This window comes from Sinohyriopsis cumingii, unplaced genomic scaffold (assembly GCF_028554795.1).
Source record: "Sinohyriopsis cumingii isolate HCF-2022 unplaced genomic scaffold, ASM2855479v2 utg004198l, whole genome shotgun sequence".
NCBI classification, from domain to species: Eukaryota; Metazoa; Mollusca; class Bivalvia; order Unionida; family Unionidae; genus Sinohyriopsis; species Sinohyriopsis cumingii.
This window is the reverse complement of record NW_028316694.1, coordinates 18,025-35,810: the sequence shown is the minus strand read 5'-3', so window position 1 is coordinate 35,810 and position 17,786 is coordinate 18,025. Positions and strand designations below refer to the sequence as shown.

General features: G+C 33.3%; 1 long non-coding RNA gene across 3 annotated transcripts; it reads left to right on the top strand.

Annotated features, from left to right (window-relative positions):
- The first annotated feature begins 1,180 nt into the window (after nt 1-1,180).
- LOC149769242 (uncharacterized) lies at nt 1,181-16,929 on the top strand. 3 transcript variants are annotated; one of them, XR_016419321.1, is made up of 4 exons: nt 1,181-1,384; nt 5,238-5,387; nt 7,491-7,570; nt 12,077-16,929. It is a non-coding gene; the product is annotated as an uncharacterized LOC149769242 (long non-coding RNA). The 3 variants fall into 3 exon arrangements; XR_016419319.1 differs by having other exon boundaries at nt 1,181-2,252; XR_016419320.1 differs by having other exon boundaries at nt 1,182-1,390.
- Nucleotides 16,930-17,786: the final 857 nt, after the last annotated feature.

The window sequence follows — 17,786 nt, the reverse complement described above, 5'->3', positions numbered from 1 at the left end:
TTGAAAGCTGCATTATACACAATTTATTACTTTTCATTGGAACACTGGTTGTTGTTCAAACAGTCTTAGGTTGATATGTACTTTCATCCTCATATTGATTGTTCATTCTCAGCAACAATCAGAGAGCAACTCCAGTCATTGTGGGTGGTTATTTACAAATGCATTTCTTTAATTCTTTCTTATAAGTTTCTCTTGCTGTAGGGCACAGGTGGCATAATGTGTACCATAGAAGTAGCATCCATTTTTCAAGTTGATTACACTTTGTGCAACACAATGATACATTAAATTTCCAACATTAATACAAGTATATGCCATTATCAGATTATTTTTTTTGTTGCTGGTCTTACTGCAATATCAGAGTAACTCCCCTTTCACAACTAGGACTTTACATAACGTCTGTTTATTGTTTGTTTCCCACAGCCATCTGATTTATAGTGGAAAATAAATTCATTTTAATACAAATGACAACAACAGACTTAAATTATATCTTGAGGGTCATTGTTTTTATTAACTTACTTGCTGACTGCAGACTTTATGACCTGAAATATCAAAGCACTCATGTATAGTAGACAACAGAAAATCAAAACAAAAGGGAACAAATAATTCGAATTTTAATCATTTTAAATCAAAAACTGAATTGACTGAGTCTCATAAATTTTGTGACATAACTACACAAGTTTTAAGACCCTTTTTGGTCTACTTAAATGATAAATATACATTATACAGCTTCATCACTCAAATGTATGTTACCGTAGTAGTTGTAAAGACTTTGCTGGGTCTATATACTGGTCCATATCTTCCCATATCCTATACGTACCAAAATCCATCCAAAAATCTCCTAAAACAGACATTTTACAACCTTTATGGTAATCATATTGATATTTTACAGTCAGCTGATCATTAACATCAGAAGTCTGTTCAGCAGATGCATTAAGTTGATTGATAACTTTGTCAGTGCATATCCATATCTGGTGACAATAACAATCAGTACTGTTCGAGTTTTACGAATAACATGTCCATATAAACGTACATTTGCCTGTATATTACAGTATGTGTTTTAGATTTTTAACATAGCTTTAAAACAATTTAAGTCATATCACTTTAATGTCTGCAGTGGCAGCTTATAGTGATGTCTAGCACTGGTTTATCATTCCCCAGACATGCAGCATCATCTTCCACCAAGGCACATTATCCTGACACCAGACCAACCAGTCCTAACACTAACCTCTTGATACTGAGCACCAAGCAAGGCAGCTGTTATTACCATTTTTTGAAGTCTTTGATATGACTCAGTTGTGGTTTGAATCCACGACCTTCCACATCCGAGGCGGATGCTCTAACCACTAGGCCACCAGAGCGGTCACCTGTATATTATATAATGCATGTACTGGTAAATCTTGTGATAATGATATGATTAGTTAATTCTGTCACTTTATTTTTTCTGTGACACTAATAGGTCGAGCATAAAGTATGTATTCATTGAGTGGAGGTGGGATGTGTTGAAAAAAATTCAAAAAGCAGTAGCCTGTATATGTGGCAGGGTAACTGCTAAGTATGTTCTGCAGCGATAGGGGTCAATATTCCTTGATAACAGTGATGTTTATGAAGACTAGTCAAGTCAGAAACATAACTAGCAGATGAGTTAGATGCAAAGTGGCTGGTATACCATGTCAGGCAGAGTCAATATCTGCTTAGAATTATGAAGTGCGATATGTTGTAGTTTTATTGCACATGGTGCACTTTGCAGAAGACATTTTTTCCTCTTCATTTTCTGACATGACCAGTTATTTTATCTCATGATTCCGACAGATTATGCATTCCAGACCATGGTGCCTCATGCGAATTTGTGAAGCCATACCTTGCCAGACTGGGACAGTATTGTATTTGGATAGACACATGGATTGCCTTTTAGACACGTATTGTCCTTTACTGTTATAAGCGTGAGATTCAGAAGCGTGTCTTAAATTAATTACTCATCCTAAGCCATCTCGAAATGTCACATGATCGCACACACCTTACAAAAATTGTCACCTGAGAAAAGAACTGTTATGGTTCATGATTTTGATGATATCACTTGGGATAACGGAGAAATCCTGCCAGTCATTAAATATTCATATATGCAAATATGCAAATGAGTTTGGTACAAACAACAGTTTTCATTCGACATTGTGGTTTTAAAGAAAACAACCTAGTTCCTTTCGCCATTGAGACTTGTTCTGCTCGAAATATAGTATTGTGTTATCTGGCTGGTGGTATATATACTTTAACCATTACTAATAATTCATTTCACGTTTTATTTAAGCGCTGATAATTACATTTTATATTGTTTACTATTACAATATTTAACTACTAATTCAATTGACAACACCATTGTTCGCGTTATCAATTTTCGTGGATTGTCTCAATTTTTCAAATATTATTATTATTATTATTATTATTATTGTTTAAAACGTAACTTTGAATTCATTAAACGTTAAAAGTTTATATTTTAATAGATAAGTTTTGAAATTAAAATGGAATTTAAACCATACATTATATACGCCAGACTGTTACCGTTATCAGTTTTCGTGAATTGGTAATACGATCGCATTGTTTTATTACTATTTAGTACTATTATATATAATGAAACTGTTAGTAAGAATTCATTTACATTTAGTTTGGTTCTTGCAGTTACATTTCTTCCTACGATATCGCGGGTTTAATATCTCGAAAATTTAAGTTTTTTTTGCATAGCACCATGTACATATTTTATTGCACTACAGGACCGTAAGATACTAGTTCTTCTTTGCCAGTTGATTTCTGGAAAACGAGTATGTGCGTGTGTGTGTGTTTAACGCAGCTGTAATAATTGTTCAGTCCTATCACTTTGATGTTTGCAGTGTGGCAGTTTATAGTGATGTCTAGCACTGGGGCATCATGCTGCAGACATGTAACATCATCTTCCCCCCACCGCTCCGGTGGCCTAGTGTTTAGAGAGTCCATCTCGGATGCGGTAGGTTGTGGGTTCGATGCCCGGTCGAGTCATACCAAAGACTTACAAAAATGGTAATAACAGCTGCCTCGCTTGGCGGTCAGCATTAAGAGGTTAGTGTTAGGAATGGTCAGCCTGGTGTCATGTCAGGATAATGTGACTGCATGTTACATGTCTGCGGCATGATGCGCCAGTGCAAGACATCACTATAAACTGTCGCACTTTAGACATCATAGTGATAGGACTGAACAATTATTAAAGCTACGTTAAACACACACACACGCACATTTTATCAATCCAAAGAATGTCTTATTCCAAGCTCTTTCATACATTTAGATACTGTGTCATCCGAACTATCAGTTCTAGACTAGGAACTTGAGTACTCTTCTGAATCTCTTTACAGTCTTTGTCAGTTTGCTGTTTAACCCCAAAATACTTATCCAAATTTGCGAATGGTATTTTGTTTAAGTCTCAGCATGTATTGATTCCGAGGTCACATGCACTGCTTATTCTACTTTGCTCAGAAATTAAGACAATAATAAAATATAAATTTATTTATTTGATGTACGCTTATAAATGACCACATTTACATCTCCGGTTCTTTCTGCCTCTGAATTCATTCACAGTAAATATCAATACATTGTCCCACCCAGCCACCAGTTAGAGTCTTTGAACCTGCCACCCAGCTATTGCATCGTGTTCTTTTTTAATGTACTCTTATAATGGCAACCTGTATATCAATGGGTCGTTCAGCCACTAAATTATGTCAATGTAAATATCAACACAGCTAATGAATCAACACATTTACCCACTAAGCAGGTGGCTGAAGCATGACAGGCAAGTCTTTGATTGTTGCCACCCACCTATTACATCCAAGATAAAACATTGGCGTCCAAATACGCGTGATTAAGCATTTCCGAGACCTCTGAAATAACATGTCCATATAAATTTACATTTACCATTAATATATAATGATTTATATAAAGCTTGTGATACTGACCTGTCTAATTCATTCTGTCATATATGTTTTTTCCCTTAAACTAATGGGTCATCCATAAAGTATGTATACATGGAGTGAGGGTGAAGTGTTTTGAAAAAGCATTAGCAGCAGGGTGACTGTTAATAAGCATTTTCTGCAGCTGCAGTTGTCAAAATCCCTTGCTAACTGATGTTTATTTAGAGATGTTGAGCCAGTCAAGTCAGAATCATAACCAGCAGATGAGTTTGATGCAGAGTGGCTCCTATGCCAAGTCAAGCAGAGCCAGTTACTACTTAAAGTTATGAAGTGTGATTACCTTGTAGTGTTCTTGCCCATGGTGCACATTGTGGAAGACATATTTATTCTTCATTTTCTGACAGGACCGGTTGGGATATCTCATGATCTGACATATTATGCAATCCAAACCCTGATGCCTCATGAGAATTTGTGAAGCGGTAACGTGCCATTTTTTGACAACATATTGCATTTGGATGAACCAAGAGGCACATTGATTACCTGTTTGACACATATTGTCCAATTACTTTTATAATAGTGAGATTCAAAAGCATGTATGTGTTGTGTTTGGAATTTATCACTATTTACAGTTCAGCATGAAATGTCACATGATTATACACAGCTTACAATAGTTCTCACTCATGAAAAGAACTGTTGATCATGATTTCGATGATGTCAAAGCTGGTGATAAAAATTGAAATCGGTCATTTTGTCATTCCAAGTGATGACAATCCTGAAAATATTCCAGTAATCCAGTTCGATTGGTTGAAATCAGAAATTTAGTCACTTTCTGATTTTTGACTATTACACTTTTTAACCTGATAAAATCTACTAAATATTAGTTGCTGTTTAACACTTTCTTATTTTCATTTGTAAAGTTTCATTACTTAGTAATAATTTAAACCTCTGCTTATATTTAATGAATATCCTAATAACTTCATCATTCAAAATTCAATTGTCCCAGCTATTCTTGGAAAAGGGATGGTGACTCACCAATATGTTTACACAGTGGGGTGTACAAAAATATATTCTGTGCAGTCTGTAAGGGGAAAGGTGGTAAAAAATCACAGTTGTTTCATACATACTTTATGGAGAACCCCTAACATCATTATCACCATATTATAATCACCAAACTTACTGTTCTTAGGTTAAATTATTTGATCAATTAAGCATTATTTTTAACATGTTTTTTCTTTAGACCATAGTATCTTTACTGTTCCTTTGCGCATAAAATATCATTGTAATTTATGATTATTTCCTTCTTTATTTCAGCTGATAATTATATGGATCTTTACAGAAGGGCTTTGTCACCTTATAGTCAAAAAGATGTTCACATGACATCTTCGCTGTGTTGAAATATTATAGATGAGTCCTATGCTAAAGACAAGCTAACAAGAACATTTCAATTTGTCATAAAAAATGGTACGTTTTCCTTACCTTATGCTTTGTATGGTCATTTTTTAATTGTCTGTTATTTATTAATATAAACTTAAAATCTTTGTCACAAGGGTTCAATTGCTCCATTTTACAATAAAGTAAATATTTTACCCTGTATCAGCCACAATTATTAATTTTTCCTACAAGCACTAAAGGTAACAAGTGCTATGTATCTGTATTAAAAGCAATAGTTCCATTAAGTCTTATATATTTCACTTTCAATTCATCATGTGTAAGTTATTTCACATTATTATTATTAAGTGCATTATTCAAATTTTCAATGTTTGTTTGTTCACATTGATGATTTCATATCATTTAATTTTCAGATTTACATGCTGGTTATGCAAATGAATTTGAATGTTCATGATCTGCTCTTTCATTTAGCAGCATACTTTAGCTGCTATGGTACACATATTGATACAACAGATGGGGAATCGATACAAAACGATACATCTTGCAAGTTATTTTAGACTTCATCAGTCATGATCCGCTCTGGTGGCCTATTGGTTAGAGAGTCCACCTCAGATGCTGGAGGTCATGGGTTCAATCCTGTGGCCAAGTCATACCAAAGACTTACAAAAATGGTACTAACAGCTGCTTCGCTTGGCGCTCATCATTAAGAGGTTAGTGTTAGGACTGGTCGGCCTGGTGTCAGGTTAATGTGACTGGGTGGGACATCATGCTAAATGTCTGTGGCATGATGCCCCAGTGCTAGACATCACTATAAACAATCACACTGCAGACATCATAGCAATATGAGGGAAATTTTTTAAAAAATTCATTAAAAAATCTAAACCACACACAAACTCATTAGTCATGAATAATTATTATTAGTTTGCTTTGTTATTCTTTACATTATAATTCATCTTAAATAGTATTTACAGTCACAGGCACTTGTTTTTTTTAGTAAGGATAAAGACTGTTGAGAGGGTTATAACTCTACAGTGCTTTGTTTGACCGGTTTTCAAATATCAGACGAAAAAATATAGGAAAAATGAAAAAAGAAAGATAAAATAAAAACTGTTTTGAAAAGTTGGCAATGCCTGTTTTGATTTCTTATTCCACAATTCATCCATTGTCAAGAGATCATTCTGAAAGAAGGAACAAAATGACCAGCGTAATTTGCAGTATTTCTCTTTATGCTTGTTTTCCAGAAGTGTTTCAATATAGAATTCAAATAAACTTTTCTACCATTTTGTTTTTTTTACTCGATATCTCTGCTTCTATTAAAATTTTATGGTTCAGTATGTAATTGATAACATCATGAAATGAACAGAAATTTTTATTTTAAGGGCTGCATAAGGTTTCACATTCATACCCATTATCCATAATACTGATACATCAAATGAGCTTAAAACATGAAGCTCACAATTTTGTGAAGACAATACAGAACTGGATATATATTGTGTGTATGTGTGTGTGTCGCTGTCATTGACACAGTTATTTTGGTATATTTACATAAACACTCTGTGAAAATATAAGCAAACTTAATTAAAAAATCAATGAAAACAGTGAAATGTAGAGTCACGTTTAAAGTTAAAGAGTTCAAGCAGGTGAAAATTATGAAACTTAATGCTGTCTGCATCAGTTTTTAAGTTTATAGTCAGTATATAAAAGCTGACCTTTTTCTTTTCCTTTTCATGTTACATGTATTTCAAATCAAAATACTTAACACATAGACCATATTTGAAATTGGAATAAGGCAAAGATAAAATCAGAGCACACAATACTGTGATAAAGCTTAATGTGACCACCGATTTTTCATATTGAAAGTTACATTTTCAATTATAACAAAGTGACACTGTTGCAAAGACCAGCTGAAAATCCTTCAGTCACCAGTCCAAAAAAATATGATTCTGTTGTTGTGCCAGCATGAGGGGTTATTTGTTTAAAGAAATGTAGGGACTTATTTCTGAGTACTGACTTAAAGTGGACTCCGATGTAAATAATATGATCTAATATGTTTCATAAACAATTTTATGTATTATGTGTATGTTGTTATTCCTTTTTGTTTTGACGAATAGTATGCAAGATTTATAGACATCTAATGCAATATATTCTTTTTCTTTCATTTGTTCATTTGAACAGTAATGGCATTGGGCAAATCCAGAACGACTGCATCATCAAAGGCAAAGAGAAATCTACCAGACTAAAGTCTATTTTTTAGGGTATGTTAATCAGAAAGATGAAGGTTCATTCTTACGTTAAGTTTTTGTGTTTCCTTTTACTTGCTACTGTACATTTTGCATGAGATAAGGTAAACCATGTTTTCTTCTTTGCAAGTGTTTTTATATTTTGTTAATGTTGAATTCTTCAGTGTATCTGCTGAAGAATGTTCTTTTGTTTTGCATACATCGGCCAGTTTTATGTGAATTAGTGTCATTAGGTTTTGTTAAGCCCATTGTGTTGTTGCAGTTACTATTGTCATAATGTGCATCCACTTTGGGTCCCACTAGGATACCGTATACATTCTTTATTTTCACCCTTATCTATGTAGAAATCAACAAATCATTGCAAACTTTGTAAATACTTATCATAATCTATTCATTTTTGCCACATGCTGCTTGTCAGAGGAAAATGGTGGACAAAAGCAATGCCTGTAGGTGTGTATAACTTACACTCGCTGATTGGTTAATTTGATAGACATGATTGACAAGTGGTGATAGATCAATTTATTTTAACAGGTACATTTTAAATTGCAAACTATTAAGTGTGCGTTTTAATTATTGTTTTTTCACAAATGAGTTATCTTGCTGCTATTAATTATTATACAATATTTCTTAAAGTATCAAAACGCTTCGTTAGATTTGTTTCACTTTCTGTAATGCAAAAAAAATCTGAATCAAAGACTTGTAAATAACTATGGATATATTAAACGATGAATAGTTACACACTAAATAATTTACATCAACAGAATCTAAACTGCTTACCGCTTTTTTCACATTTGTCCTTTTTTTTAAAGATTTATGGTGGGAGCATTTATTCAGTAGCACGCTTTGATGATAAAAATGATGAAAGTGATGTCATGGCCATTCATTACCTGCACTGATGTTACTATTGGTGCCACAATCAAGCATCATTCTTCAATTTTATTTATTATAGGACTTGTTCCCATGATAGTTCTTAATTTTAAATTTGCCAGTGTCTAGTGGGAAAAAAAGCTGGTACATAATTTCTTGTCTTGCTCACTAATGTTAGTTTCAGTACCATTAATAAGTTGACAATAGTTGGAATTACAATGGTTATTGAATTTTTGGTAGTTGATCTTTTAATTCCTATGTGTTATTTTTTTTAAATAACAGTTTGTTTGATTTCACAGGTAACATACTAAGTTTAGGCTTGCACCAGCTTCTTTGGTGCCATCCAGTTAGTATGTATGCAAAAGTCTGGCAAAGCTTCACCCCTACACCCCTCCCTGTACACATGCATACTTTTTTACACACACCCCAACCTGTGTACGTATGCTTTACCACCCCAATTCTGTATAACGGCCTATATTTAATTCACGTATGAACAATCAAGGATTAATAGTATTTATGTTTTTTTTATAAAACAGATAGTCCACCGACACTGAATGTCTGGCTGCATCCAAGAAATAACTGTGTAACTTTAAAAAGTTTGTCTCATGTCCGCTAAAATTCAAATGCCAACTGAACCCAGTCGAAGAGGTTATGCGTACGTACGTTATCATTATACCACTCCATACGCAAGTGTATGCATTACGGTTAACCCCAGCTCCCCTCCATGCGTATGTACTAAATGGACAGCCCCTTTCCAAATCTCCAATTTTTTTAACTACCAAAACTTACTTTCACATTTCAGTCATGAATTTTGCCAATATTTTTTAGCTTCATTATAAAGGCACATTGCCTGAGTCACTCAGTGCAGTGAGTGACAGTGAATCCTCCTGTTACATTTGACATATACTGCTTCTATGTCATATTTCAGTGTCACATGCCAATTGAGTTAGAAATGTTCCGATAATATTGCATCCATTGATAACCCATTTACTGGTAATAGCAAATGCTTTGAGGACATTAATGTCTATGAGTATGTTATTTTGCCATGTCACTGGAAATGTAGTCGGTAACATTAGCAGACTCCTGTTACCCCTTATTTGAGCATAAGCCATTAAAACCCCAACATCCTCTGTCCGGGGCACTCTGTTGAAGCACTTTCCAAGGTTCTCCTAAGGTGATTTCAACTACATGTATCAGCTATCATGGTTTCATTATGCTATTGGCACCAGAATTTTAAAAAATTTAAGTTGATCAGCACTTTACCATAATGAAGATGTCTTATGTTTTCAGAAACTTGTATGGGATGATCTTGGTTATACTGGAAATGAAAGTGTTCAATCTACTAACACATTTTTCTTGTCTCATGCAAGTGAAATAAATTTTCATCGGTTATTTTAATTAGTGATACACTTCTAAGATATCATCCATAAAGAAGTTATACAGGGATTTTATGGGTGAGGGGTCATGCAAAATTGTGCATAATAATAAATTTCATGACAATTTAGAAAATGTGACCTATGAAGGTCGGATTTAATACGTACCTACAGTGTAAAGAACATTAAAGTAAAGTGACAGTGAGACAGATAATCTTTAAATTTCAGTGATGTGTTTGAAATGTATCATTATGCTTTATTATTACAATAATCGATGACATTTTTGTAGGACATTGATAATGAACATTTTGTGGCTACATAATTTTGAGTCATGTTAAAACTATAAATTTATTTATACTACATACACATACATGCCAATCATTACGCTTTTTTTCACTAAATTACACCTTACACCTAAACGTATATGGATTCTGCTTTTTCGGTATATCCACCTTCCAAAAACAATCAATTGTTTGTTTTCTCACTTTTATTAACATCCCATTAATCCCACATACCATATTTTAGAAAAGATGGCTTCTACATAACTACAATATAAGAGTAAACTTGTCCATGCTTTTTCCTAACAGTATTGTTCTATTTATAGCAACTATCCTATTACCCAGAAACATGCTCTACTTTCAAACTTTTGACCTCGTATTCTATACATAGCAGCTTCATGGCTTAGTTTACGAGACAACAGACTGGTTTTCTAATTTTTAATCTTTACTCACAGATTCTTTTTTCTAATTTATATTTAGTACAAAACCAGTCTATAGGTATTTGGTGCTAAAGTGTAATTTATTTTAGTCGATGCGTGTATGAGAGCAAAAATATCTCCTTTCAAATAATTTCACAGATGGATTAGAAAAAGGCCAAAAGTAAACAAAGCAAAAAATAACAGAATCCTACAAAGATGAGGACACAAGGGCAGCATCACGTGACATCTATTGCAGGCCATGTGGAAATAATTTTACTATTTGGCTCTAAAAGTCTTCAGATGTATTCTAGTCGATGTTTGTGCTACAGCACATATATTTTTTCAAAAAAATTCACAGGTGGATCAGAAAAAGACAAAAAAAAACCCGAATCCTTCAAAGATGAATATATGAATGGTTCGTCTTACGAACTCCAATACTAAGGGAACTTCTTATCTGCAGCAGAACTAAAGTGCGGACATGAATGTTATAAACACAGAGGTGTTATTTACCAAGTTCTTAATAGAAAGATAATGAAGATCTTGCTGTTGGTGCAGAAGCAAGAGAATTCATAGAACACAGTTCTACTCTAGCTGTGAACGTGTTTTATGATAATTTTTTGAGATTATTATGCTACAGCCTGTGATTACATGCTCCAGAAATTCCCCTATGGAGATGAAGTGCTTTTAAAGCTTCAGTTGCTGATGTAAATGAGAGACAGTCAAAAAGCTTCCAAAGTGTTAGATTCTTTTTCAAGAGATATCACTTTCTGATACCCTCGTCTGCCTTGGATCATCTGGAAGGAGAATTCCTGAAATATAAAGTTTAGATTCTACCTGACAATATTCTTAATGCAGATAGAGTTGATGTGCAGTGGCACCTTATTTCCCAGCTAAAAGACACAATCACTTGAAGATATAAATTTCCTCTTCTTTGTCAGGCTATGAAAGGAATATTGGTTCTTTACCATTCTAATGCTGACAGTGAGAGATTGTTCAGTATTGTTAACAAACATAAAAGTGAATACAGATCCAGGCTCAGTAACCCAGTACTTTGTGCTCTACTGGTGTGCAAAACATTCATGGTCTCAGCTGGTACAGTGTTTTAAAATGCAACATGAAAATCTGTTGCTTTCTAAAACTAAAAGTGCTACATATGAAAACTTGAAGCAGTAAAGGATGTTAAAAGACTAGGGGGAAAATAAATCATTGTTTATTGAAACTGTAGCATGTTATATGTGGATTCCTCTTTTTCTGCTTCTATTTCTCTTTTTGTCCACTTGGATTACACTTTTTCCTTGTCAGAGGTTGGTATGTATTCATACATCCTAAAACATGGATTTAAAAGTATTATTATAAAACAATTTGATATACCAACAAGACTTGTTTCCTTTTAATGAAAAATTTATACATCTTGAGGTATATCATTGATACAGCGTACATACTATACATATTTTCTATATATATATATAGTTTTTATTTTTCTGCATTAGTTACAGGAACCTATAAGGCACACAGTAAAATATATAAGTATCATAAATATGAAACCCCTTAATTCCTTACTTACTGGAAGTTTTTATCTTTCAGATCCAGTGAAGAATGTCATTCTTATGATGGAGAAGAAATGTGTTATTCTCCACGGAAAGCCATGTACAGTAGCTACTACATACATCAGATTTACACAGAGAATGTGACCTCTACTAAGTCTTGGAGCACAAGCATAATTCCTCAGTCCTGAACAGCATTAACTTTTTACGGCTCACTAATTATTAGTACTAGACATATCTGTATTAGCTAATTCATTGTACATTAATATTCAAAATATTGCATTTCTGATCACACTTGCTGATGCTTCCATGCTTTTCCTATTAATAAAGCAATACAGTGTGATCCTGCTGTAACAATGTAGTTTGGCTCCATAGAACCCAGTTGTGTTATAAATCAAACCCTGTTTTAACCAACCAATTAAGTTACCTAAAATATGGTGGGCTGGAGGGGTTATAAAAGCGTTTGCAAAGAGGGCCACTTTTGATTATATGTAGACTATATGGCTTCAAAAGTCTGGACATTTAGTTTGCGTTTTGTGCCAATGTTTTTAGCAATTGTAAGCATAAGTTTTCATGAAGAAAAAAAGGAAATAGCATTTGTTTGGTCAGTTGTAGCAGTTTCTTATGTTTCATACGTTCAAAAGTTTGTTGACTGTAGCAAATCTCGTTATCATAGATAGACCAACAATTGGATCTCTGTTTTGTTGGGTTGTTTCCCGTTACATTTCTGTTGGCGAAGTAATGCTGCCTTCCATCATACATTTTTTTTTAGAAGGCCATCATAAAATGAATACACAGGTGTTCCGTTCTGTTGGTAGTGATTACTACAGAAAATACGAGTGTTCTTTAATTTTACAATCCACTTACAGAGTTCAGTGAAAATAAAAATATTAATTACTAGCGAGCGGCCAATAAACCAACACTATTTCTTCCAAAACATCCATTATGAGCTAGTTCCTTGTGAGGATGATATCCACTACCGAAAATGATTTAAGAAAAAAAAGTAATGAGATCTCACGGAACATACAGTACTCAGGCCAGATGTCAGGATAAGCAGATTGTGATATAACATGCATAGTGGCCAATATTATTGGTGGAGGAAGAACCAGGGCTAACCCCATGAAGAACCACTGACCCACGAGAAGTTACTGGCAAGCTTTCTCACATACCCACATTGGCCGAATCCTAGACTTGAACCAACGCAGACAGAGGTGAGATGGCAGTGATCCGTAACGGAGAGCACTTTAGACCACTTGACCACTCAGGGCCCCTATGAGAAGAGTACATGTATATTTAATTTCAGAAGCCATGCCATAGCCATGTTATATCCAAATTCGTGTTACATCAAAGCAAGCTATAGCAGGGTCACACTGTTTATTTGATATGGCAACATCTGTACAAGACATTGTGGAAATGTTCAACAATTTCTTCATAAATATCTCCAATAAAAGTATTCAGAACCAGACTAGCATAAAAAAATTGAACTTAATGCTCTTCTGTTATTTATAATAGCTAAAATTCCTGGTGATAATTAATTTTCAGTAGCCAATGTTAGTGAAGCTGATGTTTTTGATATTGTAATTAAGCTGAATATTAATAAATCCTCTGGATTGGATGGTATCGGTCCACGAATTCTTAAAATGGCTGCACAAGTAATAACAACGCCACTAATGCATATCATAAATTTAATTATAATGATTGGTAATTTTCCAGAAACACTGAAATGTGCAAAGGTTACACATATCTTTAAGAAAGGAGAAAAGAAGGATCCAGGAAATTACCGACCAATATCAATTCTATCATTATTGTAAAAACTATTTGAAAAACATTTAGCCATTCAGGTCTATACGTTTTTTGAAACATACTCTCTATTTCATAAAATGCAGTCAGGATTTAGAAAATACCAATCGTGCCAAACAGAACTTACCAAATTAATTGATCTTTGGCTGAAGGAAATGGATAAAAATGGATAATGGACATATGGCTGGGATTGTTTTCCTTGACTTTAAGAAAGCCTTTGATCTTATTGATCATGAAATTCTGATTCAAAAAATTGAACTGTTACAGGTTCAACAATCCTTCTTTAAACTGGCTTAGATCATACCTAAACCAAAGGTCTCAACAAGTAAGCATTGGCAATATTAGCTCTCAAACTCACACTAGGCATTCAGGGGGCCCTCAAGGCTCAGTTTTGGGCACTCTCCTCTTCCTTATATATATCAATGATCTACCATTAAATAATAAATCCACAATTACATATTTGTTTGCAGATGATGCAACCTTGTATATGTCTAGTTATGATAATGAAGTTAACCAAACAAGATTAAATTCAGGCCTTATTTGACTCCATAACTAGCCACAACAAAATAGGATGGTAGTTAATGTAGATAAAACAAAATGTATGATTTTGGGGACATCACTTAAGCTACACAGGTAAGGGAACTCAAAACTGTCTCTTGCAATAAATAATCATCCATTAGAAAATGTCAAACATGAAAGGTTTGTAGTGTGTCCGTAGATAATAATTTATAATAGAATGACCATATTGATAAGTTTTGTAAAACACTGTCATCCAAAATTGCCCTTCTCAGCAGAATCAAGAAATATTTACCTACGGAAACTCGCAGTTTATACTACAAGTCATATATTCTTCCAAAAATGGATTATTGTTATAATGTATGGGAAAATTGTGCTAAATCTGAGCTTGACATGATTTATAAACTTCAGAAATGAGCAGCACATGTAATTTTAGATGCATCTGTTGATCATCCTTCAAAAGCATTATTTACATAACTAAAATGTTTCACAATATATGACAGGATAGATTTTCACAAGGCAGTTCTTTTATGTAAATGTCTACATGGAACTGCACCAGAGTATCTTCAGGCCATTTTCAACACAATACCAATATTCTGGTTCAGTTATGTGGAATAAGCTTCCACTACATGTAAAATCTGCTGAAAATATTAGACTATTTAAGAAAAGATATCATGAGCATGTATGTGCTTCTAATAGCTAATCAAATTTAGTATTTTAATACTAAACATGTTAAAATAAACAGCAATTATTGCTATCTTCATATAATGTGCATTGTGATGCTCTCCATAAGAGGGTCTCAAGCAACATTAGTCCTTGACTAATGTGTCACCCTCTAAAAATAAAGCATTATTATTATTATTATTATTATAGATGTTATTGTCGGTGATAGATAATTTTATAAAGACAAGGAGCTAAGTTTTCTGGGCAACTAAAAAGGAGTTAATTTAATAATAAGTAAAAAATAAAATAAAATCGGTGATTTGCAAAACAAAAATCGCATTTTCTCCTATCTGCATAAAAGTAAAATAATCATTTTCACATAATTAACTAAGTGATTATTTTCAACAGATTAATATCCCTAAAAACATACAGATTATGGACAATTCAGCAGTTCATAATTAATAATAATTATTCAGATAGTTACTGGGTTTATTAGCCGAGTAAAAATGTTGGACTTATTAGAAACGATTTTAGTTGTATAGTTTAGAAATATAAAAGAACTCGTTGAAATATTTTTGCATTAAATATAGATCTGAAATATTATTATGGTAATATCATATCTCTATTTTATGCAACTGTAAATTTTCTTCTTCTCTTTGGTTGCTTAGCTGCGTTAATAAGTTTTTCAAAGATGTGGTCCTAGACCAGGAAATTTATAAGTCACATAATTAAAAAATGTTTTCTATGTTACTGGTGCTGTCCTATATTTTTCAGTTAAAAGAGACAAAGTATTATTATCTTTGTTGTGCCGAATATACTTCTCATTTAAATTGGGTTTAATTTGATATTAATCCCTTTATTGTTAAGAGAGAGAGAGAGAGAGAGAGAGAGAGAGCAAGATAAAGAGGATGTAGAGGTATGTTTTTTGTGTGTGCAGTGATATATGTCATAATTGCTATAAGTGAAATGATCTATTTTCATTTTATTCAGACATCCTATACATTAAATATTACTTCAAAGGAAAATAAGGAGAGAATTATCATGGTCTAAATAAAGTTGTATTCTTGTACAAAGGGTACCTGTTGACACATTAATGTAATAGTACATTATAAGTGTTACTTTCTGCAACTTAACTTGGCAAATAACAGTTCAGTATATTCCTTGATAAAAAATTATGTGCATGCAGATTAAAACTAATGGGCTATGTTCCTTGTGAGTATATATGTTTTTCACATGTCAACAGTATTTATCATAAAATCAGTTTATCGACTTTTGCTCTCTTTACAATAATGCAGTGAAAGTTATATTAATAGGGTGCTTGCAAATGAATGTTTGATGAGTCAAACTTGACCAAACATTTTGACTCAATCAGGCAGAAACTGGAATTTAATTTTTACCGATGAAATTCCCTTCTACAACTTTTTTCAAAGCCACCTATGAGAGGCTGTATATCCTTCAGGTTGACAACAGTGATTTATATGACATTAGGCTAAAAGAGCACCAGTTGTGAATCACACCCAGCTTGCTCGATTGAGACATATATGCTCATGTTAGTACCCTGTCCGCTTGGTAAGAGTAAGGGTACTAATATTAGTACTACATTTATATTGTGATTTATAAACACCATTAATTTCAATAAAACCATAACACAATTTATGTACTAAGAGATTGCATTTTGCTGCTAGCGCTTTGCATTATGATTAAGGCTTTTTTTTCACATGTTAACAGGTCTTGTAATAATTATTAAAAGGAGAGAAATGAAACATATGTAATATTTATGTCCATCTTAGTTATATTTTAACTCTTTTTCATTGTTAAATTCCATAATCTGTTTGTATTTAGATATTGTTATTGTTATTGTTACTGTTTTTCTGTATAAAAAAAATATTGAATAAAACATTTATCTTCGTCAAATATTTCTTTAGTACTTGAATATACAGAGGCCAATGTCAATATAATGCGACTGGGTGGGATATCATGTTACATGTCTGCATCACAATTTCCCAGACACAAATAAAAACAGCCTCTGGTGGTTGATTGGTTTAAGACATTGTCATATGCACCCTGGGTTTCATAAATCTCATTAATAATGCTACTACATAAAGCCCATGAGGGTGTTTGATAAATGGTATTAACAATATAAAGCTTAGGTGGACTTAAATAAGTCATATATCAGCAGAGAATGCTATGTATCATTATATTAAGGCACACACATTTATATAAAAATGCAACTCCTTGGTTAATCTAGTTGCAAAAAATGAGCAAACATTTTGTTTCCTCCCTCCTGCTATTTAATACAGAATTTACTGTATGCATGTTTAAAGTTCTCTTTGACATGTCAGAAATTACATCATCATTAGTAAGCAAACAAAAGTTTTCATGCATTATTCAATTCACTAGATGTTCTGCTGGATCACAAAGTTCATACTTCACTCCATAATTCATTACCCTCGGCAGAAACCCAAGTAACTCTGTCATTATATTCAAATGCTATTCAATTCCTATATTTGCATCATACAAATGATAGCAAATTGATGGTCCTCAATTATTGGTGTGAGACTCCTCAGCCGATTTCTATACCACCATGTATATCATTCTACTATTGTACTATTCTATTCTCTACTTCCACCCACCCCCACTGCTTCATGGAAAGATTATTAAAAAACATTGCATTATTTTGGCTTGGTGATCGTCAGTCAGGACAATGGAAATTTTTGCACATCATGAATTCACATACAATAGCGGCATTTATTTTCATTTTTCGAATTCAG